The sequence below is a fragment of the Eriocheir sinensis genome, chromosome 9 (assembly GCF_024679095.1).
Source record: "Eriocheir sinensis breed Jianghai 21 chromosome 9, ASM2467909v1, whole genome shotgun sequence".
Lineage (NCBI taxonomy): Eukaryota > Metazoa > Arthropoda > Malacostraca > Decapoda > Varunidae > Eriocheir > Eriocheir sinensis.
This window is the reverse complement of record NC_066517.1, coordinates 4,388,885-4,409,795: the sequence shown is the minus strand read 5'-3', so window position 1 is coordinate 4,409,795 and position 20,911 is coordinate 4,388,885.

The window sequence follows — 20,911 nt, the reverse complement described above, 5'->3', positions numbered from 1 at the left end:
GTAAAGCTATAGGGCGGAGTTTGAGGGGTTAGAGCGGTCACCCTTCTTAGGCACAGGCTGTATGAAGGCATATTTCCAGCAGGAAGGAAAGGTAGATGTTGACAGGCAGAGGCGAAAGAGTTTGACCTGGCAGGGTGTCAGCACGGAGGCACAGTTTTTAAGGACAATAGGAGGCACTCCATCAGGTCCATAATCCTTCTGAGAGGTGAGGCCAGAAATGGCATAGAAAACATCGTTCTCAAGAATATTAATTACAGGCATAAAGGAGTCAGAGGGGGGATGAGTAGGAGGAATATGAGCAGAATCATCCAGAGTGGAGTTGTTAGAGAAAGTTTGAGCGAAGAGTTCACCCTTAGAGATAAATGAGACGGCGGTGCTGCCGTCAGGGTTAAGGAGAGGAGGGAAAGATGAAGAAGTGAAATTGGAGGAGATATTTTTGGCTAGGTGCCAGAAGTCCCGAGAAGAATTAGAAAAAGCAAGGTTTTGACATTTACTATGAATGAAAGAGGTTTTGATAAGTCTAAGAATATATTTGGCACGATTCCGGGCGGAAATGTAAAGATCATGGTTAGCGGGGGTTCGAAGGCTCTGGTATCTTTGTGAGCTGCCTCTCTATCTTTGACAACACGAGAACAAGCGTGATTAAACGAAGGCTTTTTAGAATGAGGAGTAGAGAAAGTATGTGGAATGTATTGATTGATTGTCTTGGAAGAGGAGGAGGAGGAGCGTTAATTTCTTGGCGTAGCAACTGCATGGTTATGTGGCAGTCAGCGTGAAAACATCGATAGAAGATAGAAAGAGAGGCAACATGGTGGCGGAATTTAAGAGGTAGAAGACTATCAGTAAGAGGAAGGGAGTTAATGAGACGAAGAACCTTAGACTCTACTCTGTCCAAGAGGGCTGTGTGAGTAGAGCCCCCCGACACGTGAGATGTATACTCCAAACGAGGGAGGACAAGGCCCCTATATAGAGATAGCAACTCCAGTGCGGGGGAGAAGAACTGGCGGAGACGATACAGAACGCCCAACCTCGAGGAAGATGATAAGTGGGAGAAGAGATGTCAAGCTTCCAGTTAAGATTTTGAGTTAAGGAGAGACCAAGGATGTTGAGTGTAGAAAAAGGGGACAGCTGAGTGTTGTCGAAAAATAGGGGATAAGTGTTTGGAAGATTGTGTCGAGTGGATAGGTGGAGAACTTGAGTTTTTGAGGCGATGAAGGAAACCAGGTTCCTTCTCCCCCAATCGGAAATAATAGCAAGGTCACAGGTTAAGCGTTCTGCAGCCTCCCGTCTTGAGTCTTATAATTCCTGTTGTGATGGTGTTCTGCTGAAAGAAGTCGAATAATGCAATGTAAAGTCGTCAGCGTATGCGTGGATAGGACAGTTTGTTGTGGAAAGATCATTGATGAATAACTTGTTATACCACGGGCATTATAAACATGTTAGGGTCTGCCAAGAGAAGAATGATAAAAAAATCACAGGATGAAAGACCTGACACTCAATAAAAGGCCTAAACGTTTAAATTTGCATTCTCTAGAAACGCGAAGGAAGCGAGGAGACGATTTAAATTTATAAATGAACGAAGAACTTTAATTAAGGTTCTGTAAATAAGGTCTCAGTAATTAGTTCACTTTACATACAGCTTCAGCAGATATAGGCAAACTGTGATAGGTACCTTGAAAAAAAGGTTAGATTACCTGGCGAATAGGCAGGGTAGGCGGGTTAGGTTTACAGGAGCAGTCCTCTGTACGTCGACTGTACCAATGTAGACTCATGATGTTCCCGGGAGTGAAAAGTGATGCTGGTAGATGTGGAGGTGACTGTAGTGATCGTGTTGGTAGTAGTGACAGAGATGTTGTTGTTTTTATTGTTGTTGTTGTTCTTGTTGTTGTTGTTGGTGGTGGTGGTGGTGGTTGCAGTTGTTGTTTATGTTTATGTTTATGTTTATGTTATTGTTGTTTATGTTTATGTTGTTTATGTTGTTGTTTATGTTGTTGATGTTGTTGTTTATGTTGTTGTTTATGTTGTTGATGTTGTTGTTTATGTTGTTTATGTTTATGCTGTTTATGTTTATGTTTGTTGTTGTTGTTGGTGGTGGTGGTGGTGGTGGTGGTTGCAGTTGTTGTTTATGTTGTTGTTTATGTTTATGTTATTGTTGTTTATGTTTATGTTGTTTATGTTGTTTTTTATGTTGTTGTTTATGTTGTTGTTTATATTGTTTATGTTGCTTACGTTTATGTTGTTTATGTTGTTGTTTATGTTGTTGTTGTTGTTGTTTATGTTTATGTTGTTGTTGTTGTTTGTTGTTTATGTTGTTGCTGGTGGTGGTGGTGGTGGTGGGTGGTGGTTGGTTTTTGTTGTTGTTGTTGTTGTTGTTGTTGGTGGTGGTGGTGGTGGTGGTGGTGGGTGGTGGTTGGTTGTTGTTGTTGGTGGTGGTGGTGGTGGTTCAAGTGTGGGGGAACACACAATGAGGCAAATTCGTGTTGACATCTTCATTAGGCATCCACCTGTGTGCGTGAAAAGGAAGAGGAAGAGGAGGAGGAGGAGGAAACATGGAAACATGGACTAGCAGGCAGCAGAAAGCCTGTTGGCTCTTTACTAGGCTGCCTGGTTTCAGTGATTTAATCAATCCGTTTGCCATAGGAGTGGCTTGCAGGGAAGGATTAAAGCATTTGTGCACCTACTCTTGGATACGTTCAGTTCACTCCCGATGCAGCAAAGTGGCGATCAATGCGTTTCTTGAAGGAGTTGATGGTCTCTGCGCTAGTCACTTCTGCAGGAAGGCTGCTCCAGTGGCGAACAACTCTATTCGAGAAATAACTCCTGCCGATGTCGGTATTGCATCGCCTTGCTTGAATTGTTTTTCCATTGTTTCTTGTCCTCGGGTTAGGTTGTAGCGTGAAGAGTTTTGAGTGATCAGCGTTGCTGAGCTTGTTCAGGTACTTAATTAAAGACTTGTATCATGTCTCCCCGCAGTCGTCTCTTTTCCAACGTGAAGAGGTTGAGTCGCTCGAATCGCTCTTCATAGGGCTTCGTCCTCAGTGATGGTATCATCTTCGTGGCGCGGCGCTGCACTCTCTCAAGTAATTTAATGTCTTTCCTGTAATTTGGAGACCAGAATTGCACGGCGTATTCCAGGTGGGTCCTTACCAACGAATTATACAAGGATAACATAACTCCCGGCGTCTTGTATTCGAAGTTCCTCGCTATGAACCCAAGCTTTGTATTGGCTTTCTTACAGGCGGACTTGCAGTGTTTTGTTTGTTTCAAGTCACTGCTGATGGTGACCCCGAGTTCTCTTTCCTATAGCACAATATGTAGTGGTTCGCCACCCATGTGGTATGTGTGGTTGCTGTTTCTGGATCCGATATGCATTACTTTACATTTGGTAGTGTTGAAGGACACCTGCCATTTTTCTGACCACTGAGTGATCTGGTCCCAGTCTCTCTGGATAATTTCGCAGTGTGCCGTCGTGAGGGCCTCCCCATCTACCTTTGTGTCGTCGGCAAATTTTGAAAGATTGGATTTTAATCCTAGTTCTAGGTCGTTGATATATATAATGAAAAGTATGGGTCCCAGCACTGACCCCTGTGTCACTCCACTTGTGACCTGGAGCCACTCGGAGGCCTGTCCGTTGAGTACAACTCGTTGTTTTCTTCCAGTGAGCCAGTCTTTGATCCACGCTGTCAGAATGTCGCCTAGCCCCGCCGACTTAAGTTTCTTGAGGAGTCTTTCGTGTGGCACTTTGTCAAAGGCTGTTTGAAAGTCTAGATATATAACATCACTGGGGATATGATTATCCCAGTTTTCATAGATACCTTGGAAGAAGTCCAATAAATTGGTTAAGCATGAGAGCTTATTCCTGAAACCGTGCTGAGCATCGGAAATGATGTTGTTGTCTTCAAGGAACCTAACGAGTTTGTCTCTGATGATCTTCTCGAGAATTTTTCCCGCCACTGAAGTCAAGCTGATTGGTCTGTAGTTTAGGGCCACGCTTTTGTCTCACTTTTTGTTGATCGGTGCTACGTTCGCTTGTTTCCAGTCTTTGGGACTTTGTTTTGTTGTAATGTCAGATTGCAGATGGCGGTGAGCGGCTAGAGGATTTGTTGCTTGAGTTCCTTGAGCAGCCTGGGTGACAAGTCGTCGGGTCCGGTGGACTTGTTTGTCTCGAGTTTATCTAGGTACTTTTTCACATCCCGTTCGTCGATTGTGCCAATTTCTAGGGGTGTGATTCCCATCGGTGGGGTAGGGCTCTCGGGTACGGACTGGGTGTTCTCGACCGTGAACACAGACGCGAAGTTTTTGTTTAGGATTTCGACCATATGTCTGTTGTCTTGGGTCAGTACGTCACTTTCATCTTTTAGGGGACCGATATTGCTTTTTGTCTTCTTTTTGTTTCTTATATACGTGAAGAACTTTTTCGGGATGGACTTGGCTTTGCGTGCAATTTGCTTTTCATAGTTGCGTTTACGCTGTCGAATGAGAGTTCTGCAAGCTCTGAGGCACACACACACACACACACACACACACACACACACACACACACACACACACACACACACATACACTTGAGAAAGTCCTTAGCCTCCTCCATTTTACCTCTTGTCACCACTTGCTCGCCACCTCCCTCCCTCTTCTTCTCTCCCATCTCTCCAGCTGTACCTCCTTGTCTACCGTTCTTTCATACCTTCTCCTTTATACCTCTTTAGTTACCTCCGTTTTACTGTCCTTTCTTAATGTTGTTTTTTTCTCTTCCGTTTTTTTTTTTTCTGTCTCCCATCCTTCTTCCTTTTACACTTCCGAAGCTCTCCAGGTGAAATCACATAAGTACACTTGAAATAGTAAGAGAATAAGGAGGAGAAATGCAGTTGTGCTAGTAGTAGAAGTAGAATGATGATGTCTCGCCTGACCTCCTCAAAGGGACGGACGTTGACCTCGCTGCCCTACCGGCATCAAACCCTAACCTTGCTTTTCGCCTCGTCTGGTGAAACGACACTTGTTATTTTGTGTGTAAATCGACTCCGTGTTACATTTTACATTTAACGTCACTGAAATCCGTTCATCCACATTTTGTTTTAATTAACCGTTACTTAAAATGAATATACGCCTTCTCAGACGTGGTTGTTAACTTTCTTCTTGTACTTGTGTTATATTTAGCACCCAAACCCTAATTAACGTCTAACTCCTGTGCTGTGACGCGTCTTGAAGTGTTGCAGAGTGTTGCGAGGATTACCCTTACAGTGAGAGGACTTCCCTGCAGGAGTTATATCGAGAGATTATATATCGACTTTTCTGTTCCTGTCTTTCCTCAGTAGGATTACAACTGCGACCTAACACAGCACCCAGTGTCTGTGTCTGAGCTTCTTGTGGCTCTAACGTAGAAGAAAGAAGCTACTAACGTATACCAGCATACCACCCGTATACCAGCACCTGTTTGAAAAGGAGGAAAAAGTTTCTAGAGAATTTTAATTAATCGGAGGAAAACGATAATGGGCCTCATAGACGCCACACATAAAATACTCCCGCGTGACTCGACCAGTTTAAGCCGCCTCCTCAGGTGTTGATACAAAATTCATCTTAACTGTAAGCTCACCGAACAGTAAATAAATGCAACAGTAATCAAAAAAAAAAGAAGTAAATCATGCTAACTATTTCAATTGCTGTAATTGTTTAAAGAAAATATGCCGATTCACTACCAAACCAGCGACTCGATGTGTAGGTACTGTCTTACACTTATGTATTCAGGCACCACAAACAACCAACGAGGATCTACAACGCTCAATTCTTTACTTTGGGGCATCGTGACGTCGACTTCTTCTTCTTCTTCTTCTTCTTCTTCTTCTTCTTCTTCTTCTTCTTCTTCTTCTTCTTCTTCTTCTTCTTCTTCTTCTTCTTCTTCTTCTTCTTCTTCTTCGTCTTCTTCTCTCTTCTTCTCCTCTTCCACCTCCACCACCAGCACCGCCATCTTCCCTTCCCCTCTCCACCCCACCACCACCACCTACTACTTTCCTCCTCCCTCTTCTTTCTCACTCTTCTTCCCCCCTCCTCCCTCTCCTCAACTGCCTCCTCCCACATCATCACCCCCTCTCCTCCCCCCCAGCCAGCCCTTCTTCTCCTCCTCCTCCCTCCTCCTCGCCTTCTCGCCTCTTCTCCCCTCCTCCCCCTCTCAACATCCCCCTCCTCTCCCCTGATCAACCCTACCCTCCTTCCCCTGCCTCCGCCTCCCCTCCTCATCCTCCTCATCTCTCTCCTCCCCAGTCAAGCCTCCCCCCCTCCTCCCCTCCCGCCTCTGCCTCCTCCTCCTCATCCTCCCTCATCTCCCTCTCCCTGCCCACATCTCCCTTCCTTCCGCCTCTTCCTCATCTTCCATGGCTTCCGCCTCCTCCTCTCTCCTCCCCTCCCCACCTCTACGTCGAGTCACCACCACTCCACCCACACCCTCCACATCCAGCATAAGACCATTCTTCCCCTTAACGTAGTCTGCGTAGAAGACCATTCTTTTCAGGCACAGACAAGCAAAAACATCTATTAGACTTGTAGGGACTCGCTGGTTAGAGGTCAATTAACAGATTCTGCGGCTGTTAGAGGTCTGCGCGGAGGAATACAGGTTGTATTCAGGGAATATGAACGACGTTACTTACCGACGAGCCAACTTCACGGAAATACTTCAGGAAAGACACAGTGAAGGAAGAATCAGCAGGGACAAATGACAGTCTACTCAAACTCAGGCAAATGACTCAAAATCTACTCAGGTCATTCGGCGTTAAGACCAAGTCCCCTCACATCGTGTCTCTGGAATTCTACCCAGAATCAGCGCTTACGCCAGCCTCAACAACAACGCCGGCCTCAACAGCAAAGCGAGCAACATCAATACTAGTCTGAAGGAAATTTGTGACAAACAAAACTCGCACCACCGAAACGCCACCAGACTTGTTTTGGAACGATGGACTACATTTGAATGAGGTTGGATCGGCGCGTTCAGGAGCTTCTCGACGAGGCAGTGAAAAGCTTTCGAAAAGCCTTTCCAAAAACGGCAGAAAGACGGGGCAAAGGCAGCCCTTGATCGTAGGCGGGCGAGCGTCAGGCAAACTCTGAAACTGTGTAACTAACCGCCTCCGACAAGCGAACTAATTTTGCAACTCGTCACCACGCCTCCATCATGTACACAAATGCGTAGTTTAATATTGCGTAGTCTAAAAATTAGGGCGTATGTGCAACAGAGAACCAGATGCTGATAGCCATCTAGAGACTTGGGCTAACTCTGCATCTAGAATAGCCATCACAGAGACCTGGGTACGGCTTACATCTAGAAAAGCACAAGAAGGAGGAGGAAGTGGTTGCCTGCACAAAAGTCGTACACTCAAGAAAATAAAATAGACAAACAGGACGCAGAAATACGCCATAAATATGTGGAAATAACCGCAAATAACAAGAAACTAACACTTGCAACCATACCCAGGCCTCCCAGAAAAAACACAGGCAGCCGATGACACTACGTATACAGGTCTCTGAAACTCCTCTAACACAAGCAAGGAAACTAATTATAATTGGGGACTTTAATTTCCCGAACATTGACTGGGGGACTGACTGGAGATCAAGAGGTATGAGGCTCTTAGAAATGGTGGAGGTTTCAGATTCCTCACTCAGTTGTAACTCAAGCTGTTCCTCAAACAATCTGCTGGAACTGGTATTAGTAAGCGACCTGACCTCATTGTATTAGTACCCGTTGGTAAAGGAAACTTAATGGGTGCAGTCACCAGAATATCCGTTTAATATCAACATATGTCTAACTCATTAGAATATCCATCAGTCCGGTTTTAATAAAAAAATTTCATGTCAGTGTACTGTAGATAATCGACCTGGGACAACAGATTATCACCATGGTAATTTCCAACGCAGCCTGAACGTCTTCAAAAGATAGCTGTTGCAATACGAGAAGGCTGGTGCCTACAGAAATCCAGGCGAGTAAATGGGGCCGTAGATCCACCGTGGATGACCAGAGAAATATCCAGGCGTGGAAACACCAGAGAAAGGAATTATAATTTGATGAAAGAAAATGCTACTGACGAGTAAAGCACACAGTACACAACTAAAAAAGAAGCTTGTCGCGGCCTTAAAGCGGGTAGCAAACGGCCAGCCCCAGAGCAAATAGCGCGCAGCATCAGGCGAACTCATCAAATTCTTACCACGTACATAAGATCGAAAGATGAACTCCAAATAATTGGCTAAAACGGGCGAGACTGGATCATAACTCAGGACTGACAGATGGCCAGAATCCTCAACAATAACTTCTCAGGTATTCACACAGACGGACATCAGAAACCATTCGAGCCCTGCTTACCGATGAGAGCCGAGGACTGGGAAATTGACTCGATATGCGACCAAGAAGTAAAAAAGTACTTGGACAAACTCGACACAACAGATCAACGGGACCCGACAGTTTGTCCCCGCGGTTATTAAAGAGCTTAAACAACAAACAATTCCGACGAATGTCAATTCAACCGGTCAGTAAAACTAAACAAGGTATTAAAGACTGGAAGATGGCGGGCAATAACACACCGATTTTCAAAAAAGAGACCAAAAGCGTTACATTAAACTACAGGATCAAAGTTTGACATCAGTGGCGGGAAAAATACTCGAAAAGATTATTAAGGGAATAAACTTTTAAGTTTCTAGAAAACAATAATATAATCTCCGACACCCAGCATATTAAGAAATAAACGCTCCTGCCTAACGAAAATATTAGACTTCTTCAGAGTATATATAAGAACTGGGATGCCCACATCCCCAGTGATATTATATACCTGGACTTTCAGAAAAGCCTTCGACAAGGTACCGCCCGAGCGACTCCTTAGAGAGAAACTGCACTCGGCGGGCATCGGAGCCAATCTGATCGCGTGGATAAATTGGCTCACCGACAGAAAAACAACGAAGTACTACTCAATTGACAGCGGATAAGAGATTGGCCAGTCCACTGATGAATGCCTCAGGGTCGATGCTGGACAGCCTGAGTGGATCATATATACTAATGACCTGGAAATCAGGACTGAAATAAACAATGTCAAATTTGCATATGACACTAAGAAGGGTGGAGATCCTCAAAGACAAACTGTGAAATCAGAAAGAAAGACCTCCAATCCACATTATCAGATAATTGGAAATTCAAAGTAATAATACTTTTAATGTTCACAATGTCGGTCAATGTTTGAATGGTATAGTAATTTACAACATCATGAATGGAGACACTGCAAAGCGATTCTGGGAAAAAAAGGATCTTGGAGTCACTATGGCAGTGACCTGAAACACGCGAATCACTGTAAAAAAAGCGCCCACAACAAAGGCCAACATTGAAACACGTTCATAGCGAGGAACTTCATACAACAACACCAGACGTGATGCTATCCTTGTATAATTCCATGGTAAGACCTACGCACCTCAGTATGCGAATTGCAGTTCTGGTCTCCCAATTAGAAAGGATGCAGTTTTACTCTGGTCTCCCGCACGACGCCACAAACATAGTTCAACTTCAATTCAACGCCGTACGAGGAACGGCTCAAGCAACTCAATCTCTTTACATTGGAGAAAAGACGCCTACGAGGGATAATCTTCACATTGGAGAAAATCTAAAAAGGATTTAATAACGTCGAGTCTTCCAGCATCTAAAACAACAATGCCGATTACCCAAATTCTTGGTTTACCCAACAAGAAAAGTCGATGTAATACAGACATTGGAAGGTTTCTTTTCAAACCAGGTACATCGCCACTGGAACGATCTTCCCTCAGGCTAGTAAATGCGAATACCATCATCGGCCAATATAGAATCGACCGTCATTTCGCGTCAGGAGTAAACGCCTGAAATAACGAGGCTTCCATCTGCTCCTCAATATCAGGGGCTCATCTGCTCCTGCATTTCAATATCGTCAAACAGGTCGTCAAGTGGCGGTCAACCTGTGACAAACCAATAAACTTCTAAATCCTGCATCTCCATGATGATGATGATGGGGAGGAGAAGGAGCAGGAGGAGGAGGAGGAGGGGGAGGAGGAGGAGGGGGAGGAGAAGGAAAAGGAGGAGGAGGAAAAGGAGAAACAGAAGGAGCAGAAGGAGGAGGAGGAGGAGAAACAGAAAGAGGAGGAAACATGGAAACATGGACTAGCAGGCAGCAGAAAGCCTGTTGGCTCATACTAGGCTGCCTGCTTTCAGTGATTTAATCAATCCGTTTGCCATAGGAGTGGCTTGCAGGGAAGGATTAAAGCACTTGTGTATCTACACTTGGGAACGTTCAGTTCACTCCCGATGCAGCAAAGTGGCGATCAATGCGTTTCTTGAAGGAGTTGATGGTCTCTGCGCTTACCACTTCTGCAGGAAGGCTGTTCCAGTGGCGAACAACTCTATTCGAGAAATAACTCCTGCCGATGTCGGTATTGCATCTATTATGTCTCTCCGCAGTCGTCTCTTTTCCAACGTGAAGAGGTTGAGTCGCTGGAGTCGCTCTTCATAGGGCTTCGTCCTCAGTGATGGTATCATCTTCGTGGCGCGGCGCTGTACTCTCTCAAGTAATTCAATGTTTTTCCTGTAATATGGAGACCAGAATTGCACCGCGTATTCCAGGTGGGTCCTTACCAACGAATTATACAAGGATAACATAACTCCCGGCGTCTTGTATTCGAGGTTCCTCGCTATGACGTGACTTCGTGACTTCTGGCATCTAGCCAAAAACATCTCCTCCAACTTCACTTCTTCATCTTTCCTCCACTCAGTCCTGACGGCAACACTGCCGTCTCATCTATCTCTAAGGCTGAACTCTTCTCCCAAACTTTTTCAAAAAACTCCACTCTGGACGATTCTGGGCATATTCCTCCTACTCATCCACACTGTGACTCCTTTATGCCTGTTATAAAGATTCTTCAAAATGATGTTTTCTATGCCCTCTCTGGCCTCAATCCTCAGAAGGCTTATGGACCTGATGGAGTGCCTCCTATTGTCCTTAAAAACTGTGCCTCCGTGCTATCACCCTGCCTGGTCAAACTCTTTCGCCTCTGCCTGTCAACATCTACCTTTCCTTCTTGCTGGAAGTATGCCTTCATACAGCCTGTGCCTAAGAAGGGTGACCGCTCCAATCCCTCAAACTACCGTCCTATAGCTTTACTTTCTTGTCTATCTAAAGCTTTTGAATAAATCCTTAACCGGAAGATTCAAAAGCACCTTCCCACTTCTGACCTTCTATCTGATCGCCAGTATGGGTTCCGCAAGAGGCTTTCTACTGGTGATCTCCTAGCCTTCTTAACTGACTCCTGGTCATCCTCTCTTAGCCGTTTTGGTGAAACCTTTGCTATTGCGCCGGACATATCAAAAGCTTTGGTAGGGTCTGGCACAAATCTTTGTTTTCCAAACTACCCTTCTACGGTTTCTTTCCTTCTCTCTTTACCTTTATCTCCAGTTTCCTTTCTGACCGTTCTATTTCTGCCGTGGTAGACGGTCACTGTTCTTCCCCTAAATCTATTAACAGTGGTGTCCCACAGGGTTCTGTCTTATCTCCCATTCTTTTTCTGTTGTTCATTGATGATCTTCTTTCCAAAACGAGCTGTCCTATCCATTCCTACGCCGATGATTATACTCTGCATTACTCATCTTCTTTTAATAGAAGACGTACCCTACACGAACTTAACGACTCAAGGCTGGAGGCTGCAGAACGCTTAGCCTCATACCTTACTATTATTTCCGATTGGGGCAAGAGGAACCTGGTGTCCTTCAATGCCTCAAAAACACAGTTTCTTCACCTATCCACTCGACACAATCTTCCAAACAACTATCCCCTATTCTTTGACAACACCCATCTATCGCCTTCCTCAACACTAAACATCCTCGGTCTATCCTTAACTCAAAATCTTAACTGGAAACATCATATCATCTCTTACTAAATCAGCTTCCTCGAGGCTGGGCGTTCTGTACCGTCTCCGCCAGTTCTTCTTCCCTGCACAATTGCTGTCCATATACAGGGCCTTGTTCGCCCTCGTATGGAGTATGCATCTCATGTGGGGGGCTCCACCACACAGCTCTTCTGGACAGAGTGGAGGCTAAGGCTCTTCGTCTCATCAGCTCTCCTCCTCATACTGATAGTCTTCTACCTCTTAAATTCCGCCGCAATGTTGCCTCTCTTTCTATCTTCTATCGATATTTCCACGCTGACTGCTCTTCTGAACTTGCTAACTGCATGCCTCCCCCCCTCCCGCAGCCCCGCTGCACTCAACTTTCTACTCATGCTCATCCCTATACTGTCCAAACCCCTTATGCAAAAGTTAACCAGCATCTTCACTCTTTCATCCCTCACGCTGGTAAACTCTGGAACAATCTTCCTTCATCTGTATTTCCTCCTGCCTACGACTTGAACTCTTTCAAGAGGAGGGTATCAGGACATCTCTCCTCCCGTATTTGATCTTGCTTTCGGCCACCTCTTTTGTTTCTTTTTTAGGAGCAGCGAGTAGCGGACTTTTTTTTATTATTGTTTTCTTTTTTTGTGTGCCCTTGAGCTGCCTCCTTTATTGTAAAAAAAATAAAAATGAACCCAAGCATTGTATTGGCTTTCTTACAGGCGGACTTGCAGTGTTTTGTATGTTTCAAGTCACTGCTGATGATGACCCCGAGGTCTCTTTCCTCTTGCACAACATATAGTGGTTCGCCACCCATGTGGTATGTGTGGTTGCTGTTTCTGGATCCGATATGCATTACTTTACATTTGGTAGTGTTGAAGGACATCTGCCATTTTCTGACCACCGAGTGATCTGGTCCAGGTCTCTCTGGATAATTTCGCAGTCTGCCGTTGTGAGGTCCTTCCCACCCACCTCTGTGTTGTCGGCAAATTTTGAAAGATTGGATTTTAATCCTAGTTCTAGGTCGTTGGTATATATGATGAAAAGTATGGGTCCCAGCACTGACCCCTGTGTCACTCCACTTGTGACCGGGAGCCACTCGGAGGCCTGTCCGTTGAGTACAACTCGTTGTTTTCTTCCAGTGAGCCAGTCTTTGATCCACGCTGTCAGATTGTCGCCTAATCCCGCCGACTTAAGTTTCTTGAGGAGTCTTTCGTGTGGCACTTTGTCAAAGGCTTTCTGAAAGTCTAGATATATAACATCACTGGGGATATGATTATCCCAGTTTTCATAGATACCTTGGAAGAAGTCCAGTAAATTGGTTAAACACTAGCGCTTGTTCCTGAAACCGTGCTGAGCATCGGAAATGATGTTGTTGTCTTCAGGGAACCTAATAAGTTTGTCTCTGATGATCTCGAGAATTTTTCCCGCCACTGAGGTCAGGCTGATTGTTCTGTAGTTTAGGGCCACACTTTTGTCTCCCCTTTTGTAGATCGGTGTTACATTCGCTTGTTTCCAGTTTTTTGGGACTTTGTTTTGTTGCAGTGACAGATTGTAGATGGTGGTGAGTGGCTTGAGGATTTGTTGCTTGAGTTCTTTGAGCATCCTGGATGACAAGTCGTCGGGTCCGGTGGTCTTGTTTGTCTCGAGTTTGTCTAGATACTTTTTCACATCCCGTTCGTCGATTGTGCCAAGTTCTAGGGGAGTAATTCCCATCGGTGGGGTAGGGCTCTCGGGTACGGACTGGGTATTCTCGACCGTGAACACAGACGCGAAGTTTCTGTTTAGGATTTCGACCATTTGTCTACTGTCCTGTGTTAGTACGTCACTTTCATCTTTTAGGGGACCAATATTGTTTTTTGTCTTCTTTTTGGTTCTTATATACGTAAAGAACTTTTTCGGGATGGACTTGGCTTCGCGTGCAATTTGCTTTTCATAGTCGCGTTTACGCTGGCGAATGAGTGTTCTGCAAGCTCTGAGGCTTTGATGGTACTGTTCGCGTGCCTCGTCAGTGCTGTTTTCCTTTAGTAAGTTGTATTTTCTCTTCTTTAAATTAATCGCCTGTCGAACTTAGGTAGTCATCCATGGTGGGCTTGTGGCATTATTTGCTCTCCTTGTCTTCATGGAAACAGTTGTTCTCTCTACCTCCAGGAGTTTGTTCTTGAAGCCATTCCACGCGCTGTCCACAAGAGTGTAGTTCATGGGTTCCCAAGTCGTCTGGGTTAGCAGCTCACGAGTGAAACTAAAATTGGCTCTTTTGTAGTCTGGAATCTTGGACGTGTTTTCGGTGAGTTCATGGTCTGTTCTGATCTTTAGGCGAATTAGGTGATGGTCGCGACCATCCAGTTTTTCGCCGACTTGACATTCACGTGTGAGATCTGAATCACTCACGAGTACTAGGTCTAATAAGTTATTTTCCCTTGTCGGTTGGGTAACAATCTAAGTAAGAAAAGTGTCCTCTAACATTTCGAGCAATCTGTTACCCTCCCGATCTCCAATCATCGTGGTCCAGTCAATGTTGGAACAGTTAAAGTCCCCGATAATGACCGACTGTTTGTTTTATGTTATGGTGTGAATTTCCTCGTACAGCGCTTCGTCGTCCGCTGCTTGTTACTTTGGAGGTCTGTAAACGGTTCCAATCGTTATTTTGTTGTGCTTGCTAGTCTCCAGTTCAACATATACAGTGTCATATTTCTCCGAGTCTTCTTTGATTATTTCCACGGAAGGGTATTTGTTCTTGACGTATCATATAACACCTCCTACTTGTGAAGTCTGTTTTTGCAAAAGCTCTCGTTTCCCGGAATTGAGAATTAGGTCATTAGGTGGTCAGAGGTGGCCCACGTTTCGGTGATGGCAATCACGTCCGGACTTTCTACGTCAACGTAGGCAAGTAACTCATCCCGTTTGGGTATTAAGCTCCGCGCGTTGGTGTATAGGACAGAAATGTCCTTCTTGACTTCAACGCTTCAAGGCACAGTAGTCTGGTGTCTGCGTGTGTTTTCTGTTGGGGGCCTTGGTGTATGATGGGCGTTCTCTACTGGTTGGTTGATTACGGTACTTTGGTTCCCCTCCCGCGCTCGGAGTTTTTTGAGTACAAAAGTACCTCCTCGTTCAGCAACCTACCAAGCCGTGCTGAGCGAATCGCATTGAGGTGAAGACCGTCAGGACGGAAAAGGTCGGGGTTATCAAAGAAATTATCCCACACATTTGCGAACGAAAATTCCTCGTCCTGACTGAAGTGCTTCAATCTGTTGTTGATGTTTGACGCCTTTCTGTGGAAGCCTGTGAAGGCGTTGATTCTCGGAAGAATCCCGGAGACTATGATGTGGCGTGACCTCTTCTTGTTGCGGCGGATTACTCGTCGGTAGTCAGCTAAAAATTTCCTCCGTGCGCATTGTTTGAACGTTGTTCGTCCCAGCGTGCAAAACAAAGAGTGTGTCTTGTTCCGTGCGGTCTGAGACGAAGTCTGCCAGTTCTTCTATATCTTGTAGTTTTGCACCAGGAATACAATAGCGTCTCCTGTTCTTGATACTTCGTCCACAGAACTCAGTCAGCTGTTCTCTAACAATGCTGTCACCCACCAGTTTTATGTTAACCTTGGTGTTGACCCTTGATCCGGAGAAGTGTGATCCGTCTTCACAGGAGACGGCTGGGAGGATGGTCTTCCGTCTACGCCTGCAAGCTAGGGAGGAGAAGGAGGAGGAGGAGGAGGAGGAGGAGGAGGAGGAGGAGGAGGAGGAGGAGGAGGAGGAGGAAAAAGAGGAGGAGGAGAAGAAGAAGCAGGAGGAAGAGTAGCAGGTGAATCAAGGGGAAAAGGTGGAGAAGGAGGAGGAGGAGGAGGAGGAGGACGAGGAAGAGGAGGAGGACGAGGAGGAGGAGGAGGAGGAGGAGGAGTAGGAGGAGGAGGAGGAGAAGGAGGAGGAGGAGAAGGAGGAGGAGGAGTTTTACCGTTGTGAGGTGCGAGAGGAATAAACGAAGAGAAGGAGACAGAGAGAGAACGAGGGGATTCAAGAGTAAATGGAAAACGGAAGTACTCAAAAGAAGGAGGAGGAGTTCCAATAATGAGTCTCCAACTCGATAATTTCTGGAGCAGTTTGGTAAAACGCCCCACCTGTAGCCAGTGCTAATACCTTCCAGAGGGGCTGAATAGCATGTTAGATAAGCATAGGGATGTGGTGCAGGCAAAGGCGATGTGAAGAAAGAGGACCCGAGGGAGAGGTGAGGGAATGAAAACGGAGGCAAGGAGTATATAACAGTGATGGTAGAACACAGAGTGAATATGAGGCAAGAAAAAGATGTAGGTAAATATTACGAGTGAGGGGAAAAGGGGGGAAAGAACCGAGAACCAAAAGGAGCGGTAGGAAGTGAGAAGGAACAGAAAGAAAAGACATTAATGAAAAGAGAGGAGAGCAATGAAAACAAATTGGAAAAGGAAGAAATGTAAAATAAGAATGTGAGAGGAAAGATGTTACGAATTGCATGCCTGGGAGGCACGCAACTCCGGCCTCAGAGTGCCTGCATACTAGCCTCAAAACAGCTTGAGGAAAACATACCACTATTCAGGCTCTCTGGGAGAATAGGGTACCTGAGGGCTCCACTTCTATGACATCAAGTCTATCGTTAACTGGAACAAAAGATAACCACAGAATGCTTGCTATACTGCCCAAAGAAAATGCTTTTTGTCTTAACACATTACACACGATATTTGAAAGACCCGACTAATGTTCTTGTGACCCACAACAAGTCTTTTTATTCAAGGTGCCAAGGGCATCCCTAAAGGAGGATTGGAATTACCTCCCAGTATTAACGCACCACCCACACTCCAACAAACTCGCGGAAGGGACTGGACAAAACACTAACAAAACCAATTGGTGAAGGCATGGAGATATTAGGAGCCGTGAAAACAGGGAGACAGGGTAAGGGAGGGGTTAGGAGGCAGAGAGGCAGGTGAGAAGTACGGGCGCTTGACTGATGTGCGTTAGGTTAGAGTTCAAATGAGGCAGGTGAAGCGATTTATAAAGGTGTCTAGAGTACGTAAGAGCTAGTAAGGGAGAGGAAAAACATCGGTGCAGTAAAGAAGTGACAGATATGGAGGAGTGCTGTGGTAGAGAGTATTTTTATAACAACAAGTAAGGAGGAAGAAACAGCATCGAGATTAAACGAATATCAGCTTGAGGAGAAGTTTTGGATATAGGAAAACAGGTGAGTAATGAGGACGCTCGAGGTGGTTGTGTAGGTGAGAGTAAGTACGATTCGATGAGTTTACGAAATAGAGAAGTGACAGTCAATAACAGCAAACACTCCTAAACAACCTGACACATGGAGGAAAACCTGTAATTAGCACAACCATAACCGTGGAATAGAAACAGAGAGAGAGAGAGAGAGAGAGAGAGAGAGAGAGAGAGAGAGAGAGAGAGAGAGAGAGAGAGAGAGAGAGAGAGAGAGAGAGAGAGAGAGAGAGAGAGAGAGAGAGAGAGAGAGAGAGAGAGAGAGAGAAAAAAAAAAAGACAAACTCAGAGAAGCCGAAAGATATATAAAATCCTCAATTTAACCTTGTAATGCGGCGCCTAACACGAGAAGGCAAGGATGACGAAGCCAATTCACATCACCATCGTCCCCGCCTTGTCGCGCGCCACAAGGTCCCGGTGGGGGCGTGCTCAGCTGTGCTCCTGCCGTGTTCCCAGGTGTAAGGGCAACGCTTTGTACAGCCGTCAAGACCTACACATACCACCTTCCGTACCTAGGGCTATATAGACAGCTAGAATACAGGGTTGGAGGAGGTGGAGGAGGAGGAGGAGGAGCACAAAGAAAGAAGAAACAACAGCATACCTGATGGCCCTTACGAGGCAGTTTGTGAAAAGCTACACTATCTAATCAAAGGTGGAAGATGAAGGACAGCAAAGGCGAAGGCTCCTTCCCACCCCCCCATCCCTCCAGCCAAAGCTGACAGGAAAGGAAAAAGAACCATGCAGCATGGAAAAACTGCATGGAAATTACGGAGGAAAGAGGAAAGAACTACCATTACTGCTACCACTAACCGGGAGATAAAAACGGACAAGGACACCAGTATTCGAAAGAACTTACGACAATAAGTAATATGTTAGTTGCTGATTGGATTCAAAATACTTGTCTAATCTATTCTTGAAGGCCGTAACTGTTGTACTATCAACGATATCACAGCTAGAGAATTCCAAACAATTAACGACTCGATTGAAGAAGTGTTTGGCTTCGAGAGACGACAATCTTTTACCACATCTTGAAATTGTGATTTTTTCTTGTTCTATTTGATCTATCAATTGTAAAGTAATCTTCCGCATTAATATCACTGAATCCTTTAAACATTTTAAACACTTCTATTAGATCGCCCAGGCTGAATAAATTTACTTCCTTAAGCCTTTGTTCATAAAATAAATTTTTCAACCTAGGAATCATTTTTGTTATTCTCCGTTGAACCCGTTCTAACTTTTCTACGTCTTTTCTGTAATAAGGAGACCAAAACTGTACACAGTACTCTAGATGGGGTCGAACCAGCGAATTATACAGTTTTAATATCACTGTTTCCGATTTGTTATCAAAGACTCGTTCGATGAAGCCAACCAATTTGTTTGCGGTTTTAACTACCTCTAAAAAGTGATTCCAAAATCCTTTTCATTACTTACTGCAGAAAGTTGTTGGCCATTCATTACCTACTGAACGCGACTGTTATTGCTCAGAGAGCCAGTCCACAAGCCAATTGTGAATGTTACCCGAGATACCGTGCCTCAATAGTTTACTGAACAATCGTTTGTGGGGGGACCTTATCATATGCCTTTTGAAAATCCAGATATATGATATTTACTGATCTGCTTTCATCGAACACCTCAAAAATATAATGAAAAAGGAGAAGGAGGATCGTCATTTATTTTCAGTCCTTCCAAAAGTTTCTTTCTAACGTATACTAGGAGGAGGAAACCGGGCAGAAGAGGAAACGCAAGAGGAGAATGAAAGGAGCACGAGGAGAGGAAGGACGAGAAAGGAGGAGGAGGAGGAGGAGGAGGAGGAGGAGAAGAAGGAGCAGGGAGAAAAGGAGGAAGATGAGGAGAAGGAGGACGAGGAGTAGGAAGGGGAGGAGAAGACGAGAGAAAGAGGAAGAGGAGAAAGAGGAAGTGGGGAATCAAATGTAACCTGGACCGGGCACCAGAGAACTATAATTCCATTTGTGGCTTGGTGGAGGTAGTTAGCTCATGAGAGAGAGAGAGAGAGAGAGAGAGAGAGAGAGAGAGAGAGAGAGAGAGAGAGAGAGAGAGAGAGAGAGAGAGAGAGAGAGAGAGAGAGAGAGTGAGTGAGTGAGAGAGAGAGAGAGAGAGAGAGAGAGAGAGAGAGAGAGAGAGAGAGAGAGAGAGAGAGAGAGAGAGAGAGAGAGAGAGAGAGAGAGAGAGAGAGAGAGAGAGAGAGAGAGAGAGAGAGAGAGAGAGAGAGAGAGAGAGAGAGAGAGAGAGAGAGAGAGAGAGAGAGAGAGAGAGAGAGAGAGAGAGAGAGAGAGAGAGAGAGAGAGAGAGAGAGAGAGAGAGAGAGAGAGAGAGAGAGAGAGAGAGAGAGAGAGAGAGAGAGAGAGAGAGAGAGAGAGAGAGAGAGAGAGAGAGAGAGAGAGAGAGAGAGAGAGAGAGAGAGAGAGAGAGAGAGAGAGAGAGAGAGAGAGAGAGAGAGAGAGAGAGAGAGAGAGAGAGAGAGAGAGAGAGAGAGAGAGAGAGAGAGAGAGAGAGAGAGAGAGAGAGAGAGAGAGAGAGAGAGAGAGAGAGAGAGAGAGAGAGAGAGAGAGAGAGAGAGAGAGAGAGAGAGAGAGAGAGAGAGAGAGAGAGAGAGAGAGGGGGGGGGGGGGGATTAAGAGGACGACGGCCGAGGGTCAATCAGACAATGGGTGTGAGTTATAGACGAAGTGATGGGAAGGTCGAGGACACGGTTGTGGTGGAGGATAACAAGGAAGGAAGGGTTTCAGGAGAGAAGGACAGAAATGGAAGAATACTGCCCGGATATATATTGAATGAACAAGTGTCACAAAGATTTGAGTGACCTCCGCCACTTCGCAGCCATTAACTGCCAAACTTTTATCGTTATTTATTGTTAGTCCTTCCTAGTTTCTTTCTAACTCGTATACTAGAAAGAGGAGACGAGGAAGACGAGGAAGCGCAAGAGGAGAGTGAAAGGAGGACTAGGAGAGGAAGGACGAGAAGTAAAAGGAGGAGGAGAAGAATGGAGAGGAGGAAAAAGAGGAGAGAGAGGAGGACACATGTTTGCATGTGGAAGATGAAAGTTAATTCAAGTTAAGACTGAGGAAGGAACAACGGAGTGTGGTTGTCGTGAGGGTTGGGGAGGTTGAGACGATGTTGGTAGTGGTGGTAGTCGTGGAGATGGTGGTGGTAGTAATGGTAATGGTCGTTAAGAAGGTGGTTGTGGTTTTGGTAGTTGTGGTGGCAGTGGTGATGATGGTGGTGGTGGTAGTGGTGGTAACGGTGGTGGTTGTGGTGATGGTGGTGGTGGTGCAGATTGTGTGTATGTATGTGTGAGGAAGTGACATGATTACGTGGGAAAACTTGTAAGTGTTGGAAGAGCCAAAGTGTAAGTGGCAAGATCGTGATAAAAAAATATAAAGTGCGATGGTGTTGATAGTAATCACGTAGTCCAAGATGGATGCTGATTAAGTAGATGGGTGTAACGGGGAAAAAGAAGGAAGAAAGAAACAACGACAATTAGGAGAATGAGAAGGGGGAGAAGGGGAAGGAGAACGAGGAGGACGCGATGGAGGAGAGGGGTGGAGATGGAAGGATATGAAGATGAGAACGCTTATGAGAAAGATGATGAACGCAGCATTATGGAAGATGAGGCTAATGAGAAAGAAACTAATTATGGAGGAGGAGGAAAGTAGTATGAGAAGAAAAAATAAAGAAGTGAAAGGAGGAGGAGGAGGTGGAGAAGGAAAGGAACAATCCTTGTGACCGAAACTTATTAAAAGTAAAAGTCATAAAAATTACAGCGTATTCTAAATACTACATGTCTCCTGGCCTTTTAA